Source organism: Tursiops truncatus, chromosome 9 (assembly GCF_011762595.2).
Source record: "Tursiops truncatus isolate mTurTru1 chromosome 9, mTurTru1.mat.Y, whole genome shotgun sequence".
In the NCBI taxonomy this organism is placed as follows: domain Eukaryota; kingdom Metazoa; phylum Chordata; class Mammalia; order Artiodactyla; family Delphinidae; genus Tursiops; species Tursiops truncatus.
This window is the reverse complement of record NC_047042.1, coordinates 27791942-27816771: the sequence shown is the minus strand read 5'-3', so window position 1 is coordinate 27816771 and position 24830 is coordinate 27791942. Positions and strand designations below refer to the sequence as shown.

Genomic DNA, 24830 nt, shown 5'->3' with positions numbered 1-24830 from the left:
ACTGATTGAAAAATGAGCAAAGGATTAAATCGATATTTATTCAAAGAACATTTAGAAATAGCCAATAAGCATATGAAAAGATGCTCAATATCACTAATCATTAGAGAAATGCAAATCAAAACCACCATGAGTTATCACTTCACATCTGTTAAGATGGCTACTGTCCAAACAACAGAAAATAACAAGGGTTGGTGAGGATATGGAGAAATTGGAATCCTTGTGCACTGTTAGTGGGAATGTAAAATGATCTACCCGCTTAGGAAAACAGTCCAGAGTTTCCATTAAAAAATTGAAAATATAATTACCACATGATCCAGCAATGCCACTTCTGGGTATATATCCCAAAGACCTGAAAGCAGGGTATCAAAGAAATATTTGCACACCCAAATTTATTGTGGCATTATTCATAATAGCCACGAGGTGGAAACAACTGAAATGTACATCAGTGGATAAATGGACAAACAAAATATGGTGTGTATATACAGTGGAAAGTGATCCACCCTTAAAAAAGAAGGAAATCCTGTCACATGCCACAACATGGATAAACTTTGAAGACATTATGTTAAGTGAAATAATCCAGTCACAAAAAACACATGGTGTATGATTCCAATTCTATGAGGTGTTTAAGTAGCCAAACTTATAGAAATAAGAAATTAGAATGGTGGTTTCAGGGACTGAGGGGAGGGAGAAATGGGGGATTATTCAATGAGTGTAGAGTTTCAGTTTTGTAAGATGAAAAAGTTCTGGAGATCTGTTGCACAACAATGTGAATATACACAACAATACTAAGTTGCACACTTAAAAATGGTTAAGATGATAAATTTCATGTTACATGGGTTTTTGTTTACCAAAATTAAAAATGATTTAAGAACACTAGTTGAGGGCTTCCCTGGTGGTGCAGTGGTTAAGAATCCGCCTGCCAATTCAGGGGACATGGGTTTGAGCCCTGATCTGGGAAGATCCCACATGCCGCGGTGCAACTAAGCCCATGCACCACAACTGCGCTCTAGAGCCCGCTCACCACAACTAATGAGGCCATGTGTGTGCCACAACTGCTGAAGCCCGCGCACCTAGAGCCCGTGCTCCACAACAAGAGAAGCCACAGCAGTGAGAAGCATGAGCACCGCAATGAAGAGTAGCCCCCGTTCGCTGCAACTAGAGAAAGCCCGTGTGCAGCAATGAAGACCCAACACAGCCAAAAATAAATAAATTAAATAAATTAAAAAAAAAAAAGAATACTAGTTTAAATAACTAGTTTAAATCTAGGATGTGTGGCATTATACAATGTAGTTGCTCAGTTCAAATTATTATTCAAGAAAGGCTTTGCAATAGAAACATTGTTAAAAGAGCAAACTTCTACTCAGAGAGACCTTCGTTCAAATCCATGCTCTGATACTGACTCTATGACGTGAAACACTAGTTTAACTTCTCTGAGCATCAGTTTCATCACAAGCTAATTTGGATTAAAAATATCTACCTGCAGCAGCTTGAAATGAAAATCATTGAGTTTAGCGCATAGTAAGCATTCAAAAAAGGTTGTTTATTATCATTATTATTGATGGTTCCATTTAAAAAAGGTTTATAACTTACAGTGCAAGTTCAAGCCTTCTTTGTTAGAACAGGCATCTGTGACTTTACTCATTTCAATTTATATTTGGAAGATAGGCAGGACTTACTTTTTTTTTTCCAACTGTTTTTGAAAGGGCATTCAGACATGAAATGCTTGATTATTTACTTGAATCAGGATTGAAACACTTGGCTAGTTGAAGGCAATTCTGGGAATTAGAAAAAGGGCCCCTCTCTGAATGACTGAAGCTGGGTTTCTGAATTGGGTCTTTCAAAAATAATAGGGTTCTTTGCCCATTTTCCATGAATTTACATTTTTCATAGAACATTGCTTTGGATCAGATAAAATTTAAGTAACATCTCTCATTTTTTTCATTACTTTATTAATCGTTCTCACTCTCCTTACATCCTTTCTGTTGGACACTGGACTCTTTCTTTCCTTATTTATTTTCCTATCATGTGTACTCTCTTTATATAGCCTTTGTTTTTTTCAGATTCCAGTTCTTATTTTTCAAGTGTGACAAATATACTGTCATGAATTTTTAGAAATTTAGCTTTATTTTACTCTTCACTTTCTCACAAGCACTATGTTCTTTGCTTTGCAAGAATTTTCTTACTAAATTATGATTCTGTTGTGTGGTGAGTGATATTATTTTCTACCTTACACAGATGAGGAAACTGAGGCACAGAGAGATTACATCACTTGCCCAAGTTCCCGCCTACTAAGTGTGAAGAATGGGATGTGGACCCAGGAGGTTTGATTCCAAGGCTCAGGCTCTCCAGTTCTACACAAATATTACCTCATTTTCTTGAAGAGGCACTTTCAAAGACTGCCTTTTTTTCCTTTTCCTTTACTCTCTCTATGTTTTATATTCCTACTCATTTCTTTTAGGAATTTCCCCCTTCCCTTCAAAATGTAGATTAACATTTTACAGTATACTGCTTTCCCTCTCCTGTTCTGCCTTTCTTACCGCATCTTTGTCCTTGCAGGTCACTAGCTCACTGCTGGGGATGTCCTTGGCCTCTGAACCTTTGCCTTGTGACATTCATTTGCTGACTCAGTTCCTTTCCTTCTGTCTTCCAAGGAGTCTGAGCATTTTAAATGTTACTTTCCTCTCAGTCAGTTCCAAGATGATGTTTGCCTCTGCTAAGTGTATTTCCTTTAAGCCACTGGGACCTTCTGTTCTGCAGATTGCTTTTTGGTGCATTTGGAATGAAGTTGCCAAGTTTCTTTTTGTGCATATGCTCGCTTTTCACTTCCTGGAAACTTGACAGAGTTTCCACTCTTTTTCTACATTGTTCTCTCTTCACTCCGCTAGTATACCTCTGCCATATTGTTTTCTCTCCACCCCAGTTCCCTTCAAAATCCCTTGTCCTGAATGCTTCAATCTACCAGAAACTTCCACTGTCTTTTTTATTGTGGCAAGAGTTGTATTTTAATTAACTACAGTATGTCAGTCTGTGAAAACAAATGGCTATACATTCTGGAAACTTCAGCAAACTAAGTTTTGTTATTATTTTTTTACCTGATCTACTCTATCTGCTTCTTTCATTTCTCTTATAAGAATTGTGCTTTAATGATTCCCAAGAAACTCATAATGAGGATGTGGCTTTACCCAGTAATCACTGTATGTGAACTATGAGTACTTATTGGTGCTGTGATTGAGGACGCAAATCATGTAAGAAATCCAGGGCAGTGGAAAGATCACCGGGCATGCAGTCAGAAGATGCCAGTCCTTGCTGTTGGTTCTTAATGTCAACTTTATTTTAGCTTCTACAGTATCTCCTCTTTTTCTCAGCTTTGTTATTTGTAAAATGGAGGATTAATAATACCTAATTCCAAAGGTGAGGTTCAAATGAGACAAAAAGCACACGTGTTTTACAGTTTGGAAATAGCTATACAACAGGTACAGATTATTATTAGATCGACTCTCAAAGCACAGAGATGAAAGTTTGTCAAGCACATAAAAATTTAAATGAAAACGAGTGGAGAATATGACCAGAACTGTATAAGAATTTCATTTATTTAGTTTTCTATCGAGTATCGGGAGTTTTCTTAAAATTTTGAAATCTGCACTTTGGGTTTTATTTAATGGAAGAAAACTTCAGCATAGCCCTATAAATATTTGAGTGTGTGAGGGTGATGGTGACATGTTTTGCTGACCCAAATATCGTAATCCAAAAATGATACTATGTGGGTCGTTCACAGTTTCTTCCTATGATAGGGTGGCTATTCCAGTATGATTCGTAGGGAAAACACAGATGGCCTACAAAGACATGCAGCAGCATGTGTTATTATGGATGAAGTTCCACCTGGGAATCCTTTGCTTCCTTCTGTGAGGAGTCATGTCACTCCCACAGGAATGGTGATTTCAAGGTTTTATGTCTCCCCACATGTCTAATTATATAAGTGATTCATTTACATTTTAATCTTTAAAAATACCATATTGCAAGTGAACACATAGAATCACTGGAAGCCATACTAAAAGGATCTATTATCCCATTTTATTCCCTTCTGAAAACTGCTGAATTACTATACCATTTCAAGCCATTAATTAATGAAGACCTTTGTATGAACAAAATATGGAGGATAAAGCTAAATTTTTCAGTTCTTTTGAAAATTGAGCTTGAACTGTTAAGATGATTCCAATTTTTTTTATTCTGTTGATTGCTTTGTCCTCTAGAATCGTGGTAACCATCTGAGTGGTCAAGTTGCTTGTATCTTATGCATACAGACTGATATCAGCTGTTTCCTGGGACGTGCCTCGCTCCATACCAGGTGAACAGATTTTTCACTTGTATCTTTATACTTCCCTTCCTAATTCTAGGGTTGCCTTCTTTTCTGCCTTATTGCAATTATTCTCTATAAACCTCTCCCCTTAGTACCAGGTTAAATAATAATGTTTCTCCTCTAGATTATTTATGTCCTTTGCCTGTTTGTAGATAGCTACTTTGCCCATCCACTTGTCGCCCTGCCAAGATGTGCTCATTTAGCGCTTTAATCTTTTATCATCAGTCATTCTTCTCTGCATCTTAATCACTGTTCCATCGTGTCCCTGAACTCCTTCCAGCTTCTCTGCACCTTTTGGGTAATGAGGTGCCTGGATCTGAGCACCAGGTCCGGTCCCATGAGTCCTGTCTAGGAGGGTCCCATTGCCTCCAGGCTGCTGTGATGCCTTCTTGTTCCCTGAGGTGCTCATTAGAGAGGTGATGCCTGTCTCTACAGGCAGAGTCAAGCATGGCTTCATCGCCCCCGTTCTCCTATAGCTCCCTTCTGGCTAATCCTTTTTCCAGAGTAACAATTCCAATTTCTCTCCTCCCCCCTCATTTTCTGGCTCTCTAGCTCTCGCTGTAAGTTTGTCCCTGTTGCTCTTTACTGCTTTTATTTTACTTATCCTGCCTGACTCATGATCTAATTCATCTGTTTTTCTCCCCATTTCTGTCTTTTTCTTGATCTAACGCAACATCTTCCCAGTTCCACCATTTTCTACTTGGTGCTGATAACAATCTCTGCCACTCTGATTGTACATGCATCTATCTCTTAACCAGATCGACTTCTTTCACTCCTCCATGGGAAAGATACGCTTATTCCCTTATGTTTATCTAATGTCTTACCTTGTCATTTTTTAACGAAACAATAAGTAGTTTGACATTATTCTGTTAGGCTTGAAAATTTAGTTTTATCACAGTTCCTCAGAGAAATGAGCTATACATTATGTTTAATACTACTGTTTGCAACTTAATAAAATGACATTTAGTTCAGTTTTTAATCCATAAATTATATATTTTGGGGAAAGATATGATAGGTATAATGTCTCTGAAGTAGTTACAATGTAAATCATGGTTTGTGTTTCTTAAATACTTGTTAATCCTTTCTTCCTTCACTCCATTCTTCCCTGTCTTTCCTGCTTCCTTCCTCCCATCACATAATGGTCCTGAAATCCTGGCATCTGCAGGATAGCGTGAGGGAGAGAATGCAGCACCTGTGATTCTAGACCCTGCTCTAAAAGTGATGAACTGTACAGCCACGTTGAATCACTTATATCGTCACTTGTGTTCTCATACATAACAAGAGCTGGCTTCAAAAAAGTGATGATTAAGTGAGAATAAGACAGCATTTTATTCACAATTTATAGGAATATGAGAGATAACTCCTAAATAAGTTTTGGGTCAAATTAAGGAGGACCTTGACAACTGGAAAAGTTTTATGTGAAACAACAGAAGGCTTCCCATTGCTTGTCAAATGAATTTTATCAAAACTTTCAAGAGTATGAATGTGGTTTGAGTAAAAATGGAGAATTGAAGTGAGGGAGGCTGGAAAAGTTGCTAGGAAAATGTTATAACAGTTCAGGAATTAGATAGTAAAGACAGATAAAGATTAGAGCTTGGAGGAAAAGTTGAATCTAGTATTATGGATTTGGGAACCAACTTTAAAATCAGTGGCTGGTCAAAAGTGGTTGGATTGTCTTACCACCTGGAGTGTTTTTTATTTATTATTATTATTTTTAACATCTTTATTGGAGTATAATTGATTTACAATGGTGTATTAGTTTCTGCTTTATAACAAAATGAATCAGCTATACATATACATATGTTCCCACATCTCCTCCCTCTTGCGTCTCCCTCCCTCCCACCCTCCCTATCCCACCCCTCTAGGTGGTCACAAACCACCGAGCTGATCTCCCTGTGCTATGCGGCTGCTTCCCACTAACTATCTATTTTACGTTTGGTAGTGTATATATGTCCATGCCACTTTCTCACTTTGTCCCAGCTTACCCTTTGCCCTCCCCGCATCCTCAAGTCCATTCTCTAGTAGGTCTGCATCTTTATTCCCATCTTGCGTGTAGGTTCTTCATGACCATTTTTTTTTTTTTTTAGATTCCATATATATGTTAGCACACGGTATTTGTTTTTCTGTTTCTCACTTACTTCACTCTGTAGGACAGACTCTAGGTCCATCCACCTCACTACAAATAACTCAATTTCATTTCTTTTTATGGCTGAGTAATATTCCATTGTATATATATGCCACATCTTCTTTATCCATTCATCTGTTGATGGACACTTAGGTTGCTTCCATGTCCTGGCTATTGTAAATAGAGCTGCAATGAACATTGTGGTACATGACTCTTTCTGACTTATGGTTTTCTCAGGGTATATGTCGAGTAGTGGGATTGCTGGGTCATATGGTAGTTCTATTTGTAGTTTTTTAAGGAACCTCCATACTGTTCTCCATAGTGGCTCTATCAATTTACATTCCCACCAACAGTGCAAGAGGGTTCCCTTTTCTCTACACCCTCTCCAGCATTTATTGTTTGTAGATTTTTTGATGATGGCCATTCTGACTGGTGTGAGAGATATCTCATTGTAGTTTTGATTTGCATTTCTCTAATGCTTAATGATGTTGAGCATCCTTTCATGTGTTTGTTGGCAATCTGTATATCTTCTTTGGAGAAATGTCTATTAAGGACTTCTGCCCATTTTTGGATTGGGTTGTTTGTTTTTTTGATATTGAGCTGCATGAGCTGCTTGTAAATTTTGGAGATTAATCCTTTGTCAGTTGCTTCATTGGCAAATATTTCCTCCCATTCTGAGGGTTGTCTTTTCGTCTTGTGTATGGTTTCCTTTGCTCTGCAAAAGCCTTTGAGTTTCATTAGGTCCCATGTGTTTATTTTTGTTTTTATTTCCATTTCTCTAGGAGGTGGGTCAAAAAGGATCTTGCTGTGATTTATATCACAGAGTGTTTCGCCTATGTTTTCCTCTAAGAGTTTGATATTGCCTGGCCTTATATTTAGGTCTTTAATCCATTTTGAGTTTATTTTTGTGTATGGTGTCAGGGAGTGTTCTAATTTCATTCTTTTACATGTAGCTGTCCAGTTTTCCCAGCACCGCTTATTGAAGAGGCTGTCTTTTCTCCATTGTGTGTTCTTGCCTCCTCTATCAAAGATAAGGTGACCATATGTGTGTGGGTTTATCTCTGAGCTTTCTATCCTGTTCCATCACCTGGAGTGTACTCATGGCTAATCCAGACTCCAGAATACCCCTCTGTGACTTGCTGAAATGGAGTATTTGGAGAGGGCGGCATGGAAACTGTAATTGTTACAAGCCCCTCAGTTACTTCGTATGCTCATAACTGGTTACAGAATTTTCAGGGGAAAGAGTTGTCATTGTCACAATAAGTTAATTTTAGGGTCTAGTGTGATGAGGAAAAGAAAGAGTAACTAAAGGGGATTAATGGACCAAGAGACTAGGATCATGGAGGGAAAAACCTGGGCCTGCGATGAGGGAATGATGTGGTTAACCAAGCAGGTAGACACAATAGGCACGGTTGGTGGGAATGGGTGAAGAAGTTCAAGTGAGGAATTTGTGAGACACCTAGGAATTCTGAGCTTTTGTTCTTAGTAGAATAGAAAAACTTCCGAATGGTATTGCAAATCAGTGTGCTTTAGGTAACTAAAGTGAAAAGTTGAGAACAGAATATTGTTGGGGAACGGAACTACACCTCTGGCCAGCAGAGATTTGGTTGTTTAGTTCTCTTTTGTTTTCCCCAAACAGTGGTGATGCATGTGAAGCTATAAATTAATGCTTTTCATTTACTTATATGTATTGGGAAAGCAAAATCAAAAAGTAAATGGCTAATCATCTTCGGGCACAGTGCCTAGGACGCAGACATCAGAGTGTTAGTGTGAGCACTTAAGAGAAAACGTATAGGGTTTAGGAAAGGGTCAAATAGTGGAGAAAAGATGCATAAATTGTACAGTGGGGGCCTGTTTAGGGATACCAAATTGTTAACTTCTTTGCAGAAGCATTTTTTAGGAACTTAGTCTTACTTGGGAAAACGAATGAAAAAATCTTTCTGTTAATACTTTGAAAATAGCCAGTCTTTTATTCAAGCTATTTTCATTTAGTATACTACACCAGTATTTCAACATTAACATCAAAACTGTGACCTTGTTTGAGATTAGTGTTCTTTATTTACTGCCACGTTTTTAGTATTGACTTTCTTTAGCCATTGAAGCAAATAAGAATGAATCTTTATTTCAAATGAAGAAAGAGAATCAAAACACAGATCTTTAAAAAAAAAAAAATCTGACTTAAAAAAGTAGGCTTGTGTTGGGGATAGTGAGACTTTCTATATCTCAAAGTGGCATTTGTTTCTGAAGCATGTCAGCCTCCCTCCACAGTGACTTACTGTGCTTATCTATAAAGAGAAAAATAAACTATTATGCAAACTCACTTCCATTTGGAAACTGTAGTGCCAAGTGTTAATGGCATCATTATTTCAAACAAAATCTGTTAGAACCATTACTTTTTGTCATAGGTTTCATGTGGGAATTTCCATGAAGAGTTTGTAGTCTATAAGACATTCACATGGCATAGCTATTTTCTTCTTACTATCTATTATGCTAATGATTTTCTGGGTAGACACATTGGTCCTTTTATAAAAAAAGAAGTCAATTTCTTAACCTTTGCTAGCTGTCTTTCTGAATGTATCCCTTATACCAATTGAATATGGGTGATATATTGGTGATATCTTTGGAGGGAAATGTAAACAACACATGAGGGGATGGAGTTTGCCCATAAGTTGGTAAGCACCTTAAAAATTTTCAATATTGAATTAAAATGTCATCAAGACAATAAGAATTAAAGAGAGAGTTGTTTTTCTCAGGAGAGAATTTTGGAACTTTGTTAACTCTTGAAAGTACACTTGTTCTTTCAGGTTGGTAGAATCAAGCTCTAGCATTCTATGAAATACATAAAAGTTGAAGACTGCTTTGTTATATTAAGAATTACTTATCTTATGGCATAATATAAGATATAAATATAGTAACACCTTATTTTGTCTACATGTAGCACTTCTAAGCTAATATATATAAAATATACATGTCAGAAGTAGGTGATTAAAAACTAGCAATCTTCAGAAGAAAAATCAACATAATTGAATAAATCCAGATAAATTTGGACTTAAAAGCATATCAGGTAAAATAAAGGGAATTGTATACATGTGATGAGTCATATTGTTTTTTCATGATTTCAACAGCTCAGTGTTAAATTGTTGTTGATTAAGGTACCTCAGTTTTTTAATGAGAAATCAAAGACTGTTTACTTGTTGTTCTATGATAGGTGCAAAGTCCACTATGGTAATATAAGATGCTTTAATAATTTGCATTCTATTAAAGAGCTAACCTTCATTAGAAATAAATATCTAAAATAAAATAAGGCATTCATATCTGTAAATGTGATACACCTAGAAAGTAAAAAAAGCTATAATTATATTATTATGCTTTTTCAAATAATAAATGTTTCACAGTCACTAAATAGATAAATGAATTATTTACAAAGTGTCTTTAATAAACACCATCACTAGGGGCTGCTCACTGATTTGTCTATAATTAAGGCTTCATGTACTCTTGCATATTACCTCCTTGTTGAAAACACATTAAGTTTCGGTATGACCAGGTGTTATCAGAGATTTAATATGTACCCATGGAAAAGAAATAACTAGTTGACCCATCAGGGAGATTAAAACTAACGCCATTGCCTCATGAGTACTAAGCTCTAATGGACAAGTTAACTAGCCTCCTAGTGATTTAGTGCACAGTAAGAAATGTATTTTATTAAGTATTACTATCTCTTAGGAACATTTTTTTAATTACAAGAGAAAATAAAAATATTTATATCATGCTTTAGTGTTTAGAGGTGAAGTGTATTGATAGCTTCATCTCACATTTAAAAATATTTTTTAAAAAAGTCAGATGGATTGGCAGGATGTATAGATAAAGTGAATTTAGAAAACTGTTAATCATTGAATCCGGGTGTGGGTATATGGATGTTTGCTGTATATTTTATGTTTTATAAATATTAAAAATATTAAAAACTTTTATAATAAAAGTTTGGAAAAACATTTGCAACATAGACTATTACATCATTTTTGAAAGCGATCAATGTGATAAAACATGAAGGGAGCTGCCAATAATAACATGATATAATTCCTTATAAGTAGAAAGACAAGCTATGCTATATTTTAATATGTGAAGTATATTTTTAAAGTAAATTTGAACTTTAGCTAAATTCCTTTCAGATGTATATATTTTTTGAAAACAGATTTTACTCTTATCTCTTTAGATTATGTGTTTAAACCTAATTATTTTTTATGGTTGTTTATTATTCAGAGATAACCTAAAGTTATCACCTTGTGTTGTATTTTCATCAATGGGCTTATTCAGTTTTATGGTCCTCTCTGGTACATTTACAAAGTGCACTTTATGCTGCACTTCTACTTTCCTATAAACATGGAAACAATCTGTACTACTGTATTTCAAATCATTGCCATCCCAGCCATTACTTCATTTGCAGTGAAAAGCACAAATAAACTGGGCAAGTACATTTCATACATGTTCATTTCTAAAGTGTTAATAAGTAAATGCCTGTTGGCCTTTGCACAGAGGAAGTGGCACACCCCCCCACATGGTGGGATTTGTGTACTTCTCTGTCCATTCCCCTCACATCTATTAGTCCTTCTGGGTTTTGTTCCATCTTTTTTTTAAATAAAATATTTAAGCAGTCTATTAAAAGTTACGTGTTATCAGCCCCTATGAGTTAGGAATACCTGACCTTTAATTACTGTGTATCCTAGACAGTCCTAAGAAAATGGGGCATAGGGAGAGTTTGGAACTTAGACGCTCTCTGATGTCAGTAACATCTGAACATTTCTCAGTTTAGCAGGCACGGGGGTAGGAGGCCAGGCAGGCAGGAGCAAGCTAAGGCACTGTGTGCTAGAGAACAGGAGCAAGATAGGGCCTCTTTGGGCTGAGCTGAAAGAGGGAGAGGAGACAGTCTGCGTGATGGTTTGCTAGCAGTCTTTGGATAATCTATGTCCATACCACGTGCAATGTTCTTTATAGATATGATCAGTACAAAAAGACCATGGATTACTAATGACGATTGAATCTCTGGCACATAATTTTACTGATAGTTTTCATTGAAAGAAATACAATGTAAAGTCATTATGATGCCTCTGGTCCTACTAGTCATTTACTTTTGAATGTCGTCAAGATTAGAAATTACCTGTCAATAGTTATTTATTTCTCTCAGAATCAGGGTCACAGGTTTCTGTTAATTGCCAGTACAAACAAGTGCAAGTGTCCCAGTTTCTAGGCTACTTGCATTTGATATGCATGGGTGCCAAGAGCAAAAGACCGACAACTATGCTAGGGCTTTCAACTATCTTATTAGATTCACAGAATAACAAAATTTACCATATGGGTGACAAGCAGTTGTTCAATTTCTCATCTGGATCAATATTTGTATTTGTTTTCTAAAATATACTTTTTATAGAAATTATTTTGATAATGAGGTTATCAATATGTATTTGAAGGCATATCACTAGTACTAATCTTAGCAAAGCTCTTTTGTTATTAAATTATTACTAGCTCTGTTAATGCTCTTATTGTTCCTGTGTTTTCCAAGCATTATCAATACCTCTGTTTTCTTTTACTATAAGATGTTAGTAACCTTTTACACCCTTGTCCAGTCTGAGGTCGTTTTCATCCTTACCAACTTCTCTTCTCCACAACCCAACGTAGGTTTATGTTGTCCTCCTTTTGCACTACTACTCCTTTTTAGGCAAGAATACAGGTGTCTTTGGGCTACCAAAGCATTTAATTTGTTCATCTGAGATCAAATTTAGTTGTAAATGTTGATAGCTCTTTCACTTGCTTATGATTAACAATGATCCTTCCATATGCAGCTTTGACTTAGCTTAATAATCAGCAAGAGGTCGATCCAGTCATTACTTACTTGCACATTTCAGTGAAGTTTGTCCAGCAGGTGTTTGAAATAATCAAAACTTATGATCAAAAAGCATCCTCTCTGTGTAAACAAATACTTTTCTGCAAGTAAGTGTAGGTGTAAAATAAAACATTACATTGTAACAAGGAAGAAGTCAAGGTGAGAGAAGCAGGAAATTTTACAGTGATGATATTTTCCTATATTTTATTATCAGGCCATAGCAAACATACAATAATGAACATATGATGTAATTAGAAAGTAAATAAAACCATTCTGGACATACAACACATCTGTAACAGATTTTCCTTGCAAATTAGTTTTCTGGACGTTTTCGTTGCTTTAATCCAAGTGGGCTTAGAAAACTTGACTCTTTTTAGATAGGATCTATAGTTTGTGAATTTATAATATGAATTACGAGTTGCGTAATATCTTTTAGGAAAAGGCTAACATAAAACCTCAAGATGGCCTAGAACCTTCAGTTCAATACAATCGAATATGAAATACTAATGCAAAAAGCATGTGAGGTGCTTTGAGGATGTAGAAAGAATGGTATTCCAATAAACTATAATAATTAAATTAAAAACTGCATACTTAAATGATCATCACACATACACACAAATTGATAGTAAAGCTCAATTTTAACCAATATTGAAATGTATTCTAGTCTGATTATTAAATCTTCTGATGAAGAACTACATACTTTCTGGAGCTGATTTTGAAAATAATCTATTACTGTTTGTTAAGAACATCACACTGTTTTGCTTGTATGTATGCTTTGTTCAGTTTTGCTTTTGTTTGGGATTAGAAGATTTCCAGAAATTGTTTATATGTGTGTAAATGTAGAGAAGTTTACCTAGTTTTGTTGAAGATTTCTGAAGTGAAGAATGAAGGAAGGAAAGAAGACAGACTGTTCAGAACTAAGAGAGGGAAGGAGAAAATGAACAAACTTCATAAATAATAATTTATTTTCTGTATTCAGTTTTTGCATAAGTTTTCTGTGGCAAATCCTTTATGTTGCTTTACTTGCCTTTTAGTCTCAGTAATATCAGATAACTTCTAATTTCCTGGTGTGCGTGTGTGTGTGTGTGTGTGTGTGTGTGTGTGTGTGCGCGTATTTCTTTGTATGCAGGTAACAGTGCTATTTATATATTTATTTTTTAATTTTTATTTTATATTGGAATATAGTTGGTTAATAATGTGTTAGTTTCAGGTGTAGAGCAAAATGATTCAGTTATATACATATATAAAGAATATATATATTCCTTTTCAAATTCTTTTCCTATTTAGACTATTTACAGAATATTAAGCAGAGTTCCCTGTGCTATACAGTAGGTCCTATATGTATTTTAAATATAGCAGTGTGTACATGTCAATTCCAAACTCCCAATCTATCCCTCGGTAACCATAAATTTGTTCTATAAGTCTGTGAATCTGTTTCTGTTTTGTAGATCAGTTCATTTGTATCATTTTTTTTTTAGATTCCACATGTAAGCGATATCATATGGTATTTGTCTTTCTCTGTCTGACTTCACTTATATGATACTCTCCAGGTCCATCCATGTTGCTGCAAATAGAGTTATTTCATTCTTTTTAATGGCTGAGTAATATTGCATTGTATACATGTACCACATCTTCTTTATCCATTCATCTGTCGATGGACATTTAGGTTGCTTCCATGTCTTGGCTATTGTAAACAGCGCTGCAATGGAGGTTTCTTAAAAAACTAAAAATAGAGATACCATATGATCCAGCAATCCCACTCCTTGGCATGTATCTGGAGAAAAACATGGTTCGAAAGGATACATGCACCCCAATGTTCGTTGCAGCAGTGCTATTTATTTTTTATTTTTTTTAATATTTATTTATTTATTTGGCTGCACCTGGTCTTAGTTGTGGCATGAGGGATCTTTGTTGCCACGTGCAGGATCTTTGTTGTGGCATGCGGGCTCCTTTAGTTGCAGCATGTGGGATCTAGTTCCCAGACCAGGGATCAAACCCAGGCCCCCTGCATTGGGAGCACGGAGTCTTAACCACTGGGCCACCAGCCAAGTCCCAACAGTGCTATTTTATATTGCTTAGCATTTGAAGAAAGTTCAAGGTGATATTAAGCATTTAAATATTATAACTGTGTTAAATTATTTTTGAAACTCTAGAACATTGTAAAGCAATTATACTCCAATAAAGTTGTTTAAGAAAAAAACACAAAACTCTAGAAACACTGTTTTGAAATATTATTTTGTTTTTCCCACATTTACAATGAAAGAAACTCACAGGAAACAAAAAAATAACACCATCACCACATAGGGAAGTCAGTGTGAAGAAAGTCAGCTTTGGACTGTCTCCAGCGGGGCTTGATTTTGGTATCACAGTGAAGATGTTGTTATACCAGGCTTCTACCTACTTGGTGAACTTAGACATAAACTCGGAAGACAGAAACATAGAAAAGCTTCAGTGACTGTAATCTTCTGGCTATAAATCTGGAAGAGCTGGAAAAGACAAAAGGGTGAAGGAGATATTAAAATGAAGCTTGAAGAGTCAAGCAGTACATTGATTAGTATGTTGCATTAGCAAATTCTCCTGCAGATATGATTTGGTGGGTGATGCTACTTGCAATGATACATTTTTAAATTTCCTAGAAAAGCACTTAGAATGGAAATTTCCAAAGCTTTTCAGTACCTTAGCTCAGTAACATTTCCATGGTACCACTAGGCCAAGAAATAAACAAAAACCAAGAATTCTGTTTAATAAATAGTTGTAGCCAAACATTATTAGTTCCAGCCAAAAAACTTAATAGGTATTTATGTCCTGACAGCCTAAATTGAAAGAAAAAATAAAATTAATATTTTTATTTTATTCTTAAATAACCGCAATTACTTCTTGATGGGTGTGTGAGTGTACGTTGGGCACTGCACAACTTCTCAAACCTTGGAAACAGATTGAACACTGTCATCTTTGTTACCTGTTCCACATGCATTTTCAGGAGGTACTTGCTTTTGATCTCGTGACCTGCTGAAAACCCAGCTTTGCACAGCTATGATGCCATTGAAAGGAATGTTTCACTCTCTAATGTTGAAACTGTGAAATACCTTGACTAGTAATTTGTATGATACAACATCTGTGTCTGACAGATGTTGAATACAGTTGTGTTTACCTTGACATTTTAAAATATCCCACAGCATGCCCTGTGAGTTCACTTAGCACTCCAGGGTGCCTTGGCACACGGTCTTGGAATCATGTAAACTATTAGATGCTAAAGTGAATCATAGACCCTGAATCTTAAAACTGAGAAGTCAAAAAGCCTCTGCCAGAGTGAAAGTAAATGGAAAGCACTGTTAAGCAAGTCTTCTTTATTCTTTAACATGTCTTATTCTTTAATCTCAATGTTTTCTAGTTTTCTCAAATATTTGAGAAATATAGTTATTGCAAATATTTATCAGGATTCGTAGTATAATTTTCTGTGGCTTTGGAAATTTGATGTTAGTATACACAGTGGTTGTTTGACGCAAATGTTAGTTGTATATTTTAAGAAAATAATATTATCACTGTCTATTAGGACATTTTCAATTTTGACATGGCATTTTAAGAGTTGGACTGTTTTTCAAAGTTTCCAACTATACGTTTTTCCAGCTACCTTTTTTCAACAGTCCATGAGATGTACGAGAGGAGACTTTCTATCTTCTCATGTGTATATCCTAACTGCAAATAAACCCTGGGGTGCTGTAAGTCAGGGGATTTGAACTAATTTTCCATTTTATCTAATTTTGCATTTCAGTAACCCAGTTAACTCTATAAACATTGTTTCCTTTTAAAAACAAATATATTATAGAAATGTGTATTTACTCTCAGCTAAGGAACTCAGTGGATCTTATCTGGATTATTAGAAGAAACCAAATATGAGAATTTTTAAACTAGATGATGTTATTCATTTCCTGAACAATAAACTATGAGAACCATCAGTGTCCCCAACTGAAGGCTTAGAACCAAAAACTAAAGCAAGTTATGTTAAAGTGAATCATTAAGAATATAAATCAATTTTTAAGTGAAAAGTAAAACAGAAAATATAATAATGTAGAGCTCTTCTTACATATCTCAGGCAGGGCTAAGTAATATTGATCATTCGTGGGGATACCTCATTCTTGTCACTGACATTCTTATGATTTTGAATTAAAATTTTGAGTCATTTATTTTTTTCCCATCTGTTCCTTTTGAATTCTAATTTCCCTACCACCTACTTTGTTAATAAAGTTTCCATACCTTTAAATAGATAAAGTCGTCATAATCTCTGGCTGTGGTAACCAATTAGCTGACTTTCATAACAGGGATAACTGGTTTAAATTTTACTCACTGACTGAAACCATTTCTCATCTACTAGACAACCGGTGTTTGAAGGAATGAAACCCAGAACTGGTGCTGGGCAGGCTGGTTGGTCTGGGATCTTGTGAATTCTCTCAGCTAAAAAACTCTTAAAAATCTAAAGGGAGAAGTAGCAGGGAGTTGGTCATATGAATGAAGGCTGTATGGAGGTAATGGGAAGGGCATTTCACCTATGTTGTACGTGCAAGATTGACTCGTTGTTTCATATCCAACTACGAGAGCAGAAAGCAATAACTTAGCCTAGGTTGTGACGTGCAATATCTAGTAAGTGAAACATTAGGAGAAAATAATAATATGTAAATAATATGGTACTATAAGAAAAAGAATTTGATATTTTTAACTTCATAAAATCCTATCACCTAAATGTTAGAAATATAAGTGTGTATATGTATATGTACATACACATACTTGTGTGTGTGTGTGTGTGTGTGTGTGTGTGCATGTGTGTTTCTGGATGTTTCCTGTAAATGGATTGTAGTGTTATATTTTTCATGATTGGTATTGAATTGCTTTCTAGCCAGGCAGCTAGTCGCAGGTCTGTAGATAGAGGCATATTTACAGGTTGTTAGAAATAAGGATGATTAGAAAGATGGACAGAAACTCTACCCCTGTGCCTACTACTGTGAGTAAATAATGTTAAAATTGTGGCAACATAATAAACCCCTTCCCTGAAGGAATGAAAATGTTTGCCTGGTTCACTCACTTAATCCTAATTGCTGTACCAAAGTGCCTTCTTCTGGACTTTCCATTCCTGAGGCTCTTTCCTTGCAGTGTGCATGTTAAATTTGCTACTCCTCTGAGCACCCACACTGATTTGCTGCATACTTTTCTAGCCTGCTTCAAAAGTCTGCTGCCATGTTACCAAAAGTATCTGGAGATTTTGCTGTGCATATATACATGTATATACACACATATATATTATACATATTTATATATACACATACACAAATATACAACATGTGAAGAGACTGGTTCTTGCCACTCCTCCATTTCTTTTATCTATGAAATCTGCCACTATGCTATTTTTTCTTTTGAAATTATGACTAATTTCTTTTTATAAATACAATGACATGCTATCTTAAATGCAAAATCAAGTAAAGGATTTAAAAATAGTATGTGTGAAATGTGATGTCTTGTGTGTGTACATATATATATTGCAAAATGATAAAATGCTATACAAATATAAGGTGTATTGAATTGTCCTTTTATACCAACTAGTTTTTCTTTATGTGTATGTTTTGAGTCTCTCTTTAAGTTTTGTATTTGAGTCATCGAAAATAAGTTTTTTTAATTGGAGTATAATTGCTGTACAATGTTGTGTTAGTTTCTGCTGTACAATGAAATGAATCAGCTATATGTGTACATATATCCCCTCCTCTTGGACCTCCCTCCCACCCCTCCCCATCCCACCCATCTAGGTCATCACAGAGCACCGAGCTGAGCTCCCTGTGCTATATGGCAGGTTCCCACTATCTATTTTACACATGACAGTGTATATATGTCAATCCTAATCTCCCAATTCGCCCCACCCTCCTCATCCCCCCCCCACCCCCCCCACCGTGTCCACATGTCCATTCTCTATGTCTACGTTTCTATTCCTGCCCTGGAGACAGGTTCATCTGTACCATTTTTCTGGATTCCACATATATGCGTTAATATATGATATTTGTTTTTCTCTTTCTGACTTACTTCACTCTGTATGACAGACTCTAGGTCCATCCACATCTCTACAAATGACCCAATTTCATTCCTTTTTTTGGCTCAGTAATATTCCATTGTACATATATACCACATCTTCTTTATCCATTCCTCTGTCGTTGAATATTTAGGTTGTTTCCATGTCCTGGCTATTGTAAATAGTGCTGCAACGAATATTGGGGTACATGTGTCATTTTGAATTATGGTTTTCTCAGTGCATATGCCCAGTAGTGGGATTGCTGGGTCATATGGTAGTTCTATTTTTAGTTTTCTAAGGAACCTCCATACTGTTCTCCACAGTGACTGTATCAATTTACATTCTCACCAGCAGTGCAAGAGGGTTCCCTTTTCTCCACACCCTCTCCAGCATTTATTGTAGATTTTTTAACGGTGGCCATTCTGACTGGTGTGAGGTGATACCTCATTGTAGTTTTGATTTGCATTTCTCTAATAATTAGTGATGTTGAGCATCTTTTCTTGTGCCTCTTGGCCACCTGTATGTCTCCTCTGGGGAAATGTCTATTAAAGTCTTCCACCTATTTTTTGATTGGGTTGTTTGTTTCTTTGATATTTAGCTCCATGAGCTGTCTGTATAATTTGGAGAAATGTCTATTAAAGTCTTCCACCTATTTTTTTATTGGGTTGTTTTGTTTTAATTAATTAATTTATTTTTGGCTGTGTCTGGTCTTCGTTTCTGTGCAAGGGCTTTCTCCAGTTGCGGTGAGCAGGGACCACTCTTCCTCTCAGTGCGTGGGCCTCTCACTGTCACGGCCTCTCCCATTGTGGAGCACAGGCTCCAGACGCACAGGCTCAGTAGTTGTGGCTCATGGGCTTAGTTACTCCACGACATGTGGGATCTTCCTAGACCAGGGCTCGAACCTGTGTCCCCTGCATTGGCAGGCAGATTCTTAACCACTGTGCCAACAGGGAAGCCCAGGTTGTTTGTTTTTTTGATATTTAGTTCCATGAGCTGTCTGTATATTTTGGAGATTAATCCTTTGTCTGTTGCTTCATTGCAAATATTTTCTCCCATTCTGAAGGTTGTCTTTTCCTCTTATTTATGGTGTTGCTTTGCTGTGCAAAAGCTTTTAAGTTTCATTAGGCCCCATTTGTTTATTTTTGTTTTTATTTTCATTACTCTAGGAGGTGGGTCAAAAAAAGATCTTGCTGTGGTTTATGTCAAAGAGTGTTTTTCCTGTGTTTTCCTCTAAGAGTTTGATAGTGTCTGCCCTTACATTTGGGTCTTTAATCCATTTTGAGTTTATTTTTGTGTATGGTGTTAGGGAGTGTTCTAATTTCATTCTTTTACATGTAGCTGTCCACTTTTCCCAGCACCACTTATTGAAGAGACTGTCTTTTCTCCCCTGTATATTCTTACCTCCTTTGTCATATATTAGGTGACCATAGGTACATGGGTTTATCTCTGGGCTTTCTATCCTGTACCGTTGATCTATATTTCTGTTTTTGTGCCAGTACCATACTGTCTTGATTAATGTAGCTTTGTAGTATAGTCTCCCCAGTATAGGTCCTTCTCTATAGCAGATATTTCATGATTTTTTATTATTAAACACACTGTATTATCTTGCTCAGTGTGAAGGTTGAGTCATGATAATTTCCTGTTCCTTTTATTCGAGTTCTTTCCTATGAGTTGTACTTTCAGTACTCCAAGTGTCCAGCAAGGTAGCCAAGGTAGTTTTTGCAATGCCAAGTTTCTCTGATATTTTGGATAGATTGAGTTTAAAAGTGTCTGTAAAATGGTGGGGGAGAAATGCAGTTTCTTAACTTGTCATTCAGTTCTTAAATACATTTAGAGCTAAAAATTAAATAACAACAATAGCATAAAATATATCAATATCCTCTGATTAAATTATTGTTTGATTTAAGAAATGTACTTTTGTCTATCCCCTCCAAAAACAATAATATGTTGTTCAGATCATCACATCTATGTCAATACTACACAATTTATATTTGGCTTCATCATTCACTTACTCATGGTTTCTTTCATTCTCCATAATAAGTTGAACATGTGTTATATACCAAGCATTATGTCAGAATAAAAGAAAGGATAAAAAGTAGATGTCTCTATCCTCATAATTCCTATATTTGAATGGAACCATTCCAGGAAGAGGTTAAAAATTCAGAAGATAGGTTAGAGTGATGCTGTCATTTATATTCAACAATTCAGAGTCTTGAAGACTCCTAATGAGGTTTCAAGGATTATATTTTTCCTCCTTGCCTTATAAACAAATAAACCAAACTAAACACTACTAAAAGCCAAGCTAGATCTGTGTGTATTAGCCAGCTGCTCCAGGATTTCCCTCCAAAACTGATTTGTTCTCCTTAGTTAAGTACAGTGGCCACCAAAGCCAGATTGATTTGTAATGACAATTTTCCCATCTCTGGGATGTTAATCAATGGATTGGCATTAAAGTAAGAATCCATGGTAAATCCTAAGCAAATTCTGTGAGGTATTAATATCTGCTTTATATTAATCAGATGTTTCAAAGTAGTGGTGAAGGGCATAAGGAAGATAAGAACAAGCACACTTTAATTTTGGGCTCTAGACTCACTTTAAAGTGTTGGATATTGCAGACTAGCTCTTAAAAAAAAAGTCTCTGTATAAATGCTTGGAAATCTTGCTAAAGATCCTCACAGAAATTCTGGTGGTTCTGTAAATTGTGTGCATTTTTCTGTCACGTCAAGTCTGAGGCGAAAAATATATCACCACACCGGGAATCCCTTCCCCTCTGTCTCACAGCAAAGTATGTTGTTTTCTACCTTTGGGGACAAGAATAAAAGGTTCAGATTTCTGCATCATACAGAGGTTTCAAAGCTAGTTTTAATTTCACCTTTTATTTTGTTTAATTTTAATTAATCTAAATTTTAAAAGTGGTACTCGATACAGTTATTGGAAAACTTTTAAGTTTGTCTGAAACATCTATGGTACATTCAATCTCCTTTTGCAATTGTAAATTTTATGAAATCTGAATACAGACCAAGTATTTTGAATGAAAATCTAACATTCAAATAGAGAAATGCTGAAAGTGTAAATTGCGCAGCTGATTTGGAAGACTTAGAATGAAAAGCATAAAGCGTCTGATTAGTACTTTATCTATTGATTAAATGTTAAAATGATGGTATTTTAATATATTGGATTAAATAGAATATAAAAATTGGTTTCACCTGTTACTTTCTACTTACATGGCTACAAAAATTTTATAACGTGTGTGTCTTGCATTATATTTCTATTGGACAGAACTAGTATATATTTTAGAAGTGATATTAAATATAATATTACATATAATAACATACTTTATGTTATTTTTATCTCTGATTATTTTGAAATTACTGTGAGAATAAAATTATAAACATTTACCTTAAAACTTATATGTCAGGTACTCTAGTAATCACTTTATTTCTCTAGCTGACTGTATATGAGTGTGCCGTGTCATCTCATTTCCATATCTAATTACATGTAGCATCATGATTGGTATGTAGTGTGTATCCATTATCATTCTTGTGAGTAAGTTTTAAGATGCTCTTATTGGAAGTAATTTTTGCCTCATGGCTAAAGGTATGAGAGGCAGGATTATTGAAGAGAGAAGAAAAGTTTTAACAAATTGTTTGAGGTAGACTTCCTCTTAATGTTATTTTTCCTAATTAAGGTGGCAATGTCTTAGCATTTGGAATTCCCGGAGAAGATCTTTTCACTTCATGGCGCAAGAGAGAGATATTCAGGAAAATAATGTATAAGATGGGTTATATTTATTTTGAGAAACTATCACTCAGCCAAAAAGAGAAAAGGTTATTACATTCACATCATATTGCTTGTCTGGGAATCTTTCTAGTGAGAAAATGAATGGAGCCATAAAATTAAAGAAAATATTGACAGGGTTTTCAGACACTAGGAAGTGGCAGCCCCTCTTTCCTTTCTTATGAAAAATCTCTTTCTGGGATCTCTGAAACCAAACAAATATCACAGGGCTTTATTCTTCTTTCTAAAAGTTGTCTACATCCTGTTCTCTGAGATCCATGACGAATGCAAATTGGGAAAATGCTGTATTACCATGGAGAACGATTAAATAAAAATAGGACCACCATGAGACAGTTAGATTCCTTATTCCCTGATGTAGTGTGTCTTTTACAAATAAATTATGACATCTTCAGAAAGTTTTTATTGTGGAGTTTTAAATAAGGTTGTAATTTCATGTCTTGAAATAAATTTTGGCTTTTAAAGTAATAAAATTCATATGAAAGTAACTCTAGCTGATACTGAAGTTGTAGATGAAACTAACCACTTTCTCAACATTTTACTAGGCATTTTTGGCTCAAAAATCTGTTATGTTGGTAAAGAAATGACTATTTAAGCTTTAAGTAAACCATTGAATAATTTAAAAACTGGGGGAGAAACACCCAGCAAATTGTGTTTTTTAGTGATATTGATACCGCATTGCTTAGAAATTCTTATACACCCAAACCAACTAAAATTCATTGCCAACTTCCATATAATTCACAGAAACACATTGTTTTTCTTTTCTTTCTTTTGGGGGAGTGGCTGTTAAGTTTAAATAGTACATTAATGTATTAAAACTCTGTTTAAATGCATTTTTTAACTCTTTTCCTATTCTCTGTTTTTGAGTGCAAAGTGCATTGCATACATCATAAATTAATACTGAGAAACCCAAATTTACCCCAATAGGGTCTCTCAGTGACGACTTTATAAACTAGGCCCTTGTTTATTCTGTGTGTGGCCACTTTGGTTATTAGTAGGAGTTACACTGACTGCCTTTTTGCAGATTTATGAGACTTGGCAAAAACCTTGAGAAAACAGAGCCCTGCTTCTCTCAATAGAAAACATTATTAGATACTAAATAAACATTAATTTAGGTAAACTGGTACTACTCAGTCCAACAGGAATACAGTCTTAGTTAGATTTCATTGTGATGGGTGAAAGTATACAGGAGGGGAAATTGCTCTATAGAGATCGCAAAGAAGGGACATTTATTTAAGTGATAGCTAAGACTTTGTTCTTAGAACACCTTCATGCTCATTCATGAGGGCCGGTGCTCCTCTGTCCGGGAGGCATGCATCATGTCCTGCTCCCACTGGAGAAGGATCAGGAGAACACTCAGTCTTTTTAAAATTAGCTCAGAATCCCTGATAGTACAGTGATTAATTTTCTCTGAATTCCAACAAAAGCTTTGGGAAATAGGCATCCTGTGCAGTTAGTTAATGCATGGTTTTCAAATAATAACTCTCGAAAACACTGAAGTTTATGAAGAGGTTAAAGCATTTTTAAAAGGATAACTTGAACCTATCTCTATCTCTTGTCAATAAGTTAATGTCATAAAAAAAGGGATGATTTGTATGCTAGATTAAAAATGAGAGCAACACAACTAGGTACAGTATGTCACACTGAATTGGATCCTGAGTTGGACAAACCAATTGTAAAGAACAATTTGGGGACAATCGTGAAAAATTTAATATGGACTGGATATTAAATAAAATGAAAATTTTATTTAATATAATAAATAGAGGTAATTAACTTATAAATATACAAAATAGAATATTTGATATGATCTTGTGATAAGAAAATATATATGGAAGAATATGGAAAGGTAAGCAAGATTTTTTTTTTTTTTTGCGGAACGTGGGCCTCTCACTGCCGTGGCCTCTCCCGCCGCGGAGCACAGGCTTCAGCCGCGCAGGCTCAGCGGCCATGGCTTACGGGCCCAGCCGCTCCGCGGCATGTGGGATCCTCCCGGACCAGGGCACGAACCCGTGTCCCCTGCATCGGCAGGCGGACTCTCAATCACTGCGCCACCAGGGAAGCCCGATAAGCAAGATTTTAACAGTGGTAATCTCTGAGTGGAGTGTAAATAGAAATATGATGTTTTTATTTTCTTCTTTTTGCTTGTCTGTGGTTTAACTGTGTAGAGTGCAAATATACTACTTCTGTAATAATTACAATCTATTATTAATAAAATAATTAACCAGCGGTAAAATTTACCTTGACGTTTACACTAAAATATTGTGTATTGTGAAAGAATGTAAAGAACCCCTAGACTTTAGTCAGTGCATTGGGTTATGTCTTTGTTTTGTGGTGTAGAATCCCATAGGTTGTTTTTTTGTTTTTTTTTTTTTTTTGTGGTACGCGGGCCTCTCACTGTTGTGGCCTCTCCCGTTGCGGAGCACAGGCTCCGGACGCGCAGGCTCAGCAGCCATGGCTCACGGGCCCAGCCGCTCCGCGGCATGTGGGATCCTCCCGGACCGGGGCACGAACCCGTGTCCCCTGCATCGGCAGGCGAACTCTCAATGACTGCGCCACCAGGGAAGCCCCCACAGGTTGTTTTAATGATACTAAATTTGTTTTTCTTGATAATAAACTAGTTGGTACAAAA

General features: G+C 35.8%; 1 protein-coding gene across 4 annotated transcripts in view; it reads left to right on the top strand.

Annotated features, from left to right (window-relative positions):
* The window catches only part of SEMA3D (semaphorin 3D), a 208445-nt gene that overhangs the window by 22276 nt on the left and 161339 nt on the right, over positions 1-24830 (top strand). For 3 of the 4 annotated variants that reach the window (XM_019929083.3, XM_019929072.3, XM_033862945.2), the window contains exon 2: positions 4251-4345. The exons of the other annotated variant lie outside the window; for it this stretch is intronic. The gene's annotated coding sequence lies outside the window, so the exon portion shown is untranslated. The remainder of the gene's footprint in view (positions 1-4250; positions 4346-24830) is intronic. 4 annotated transcript variants of the gene reach the window in all.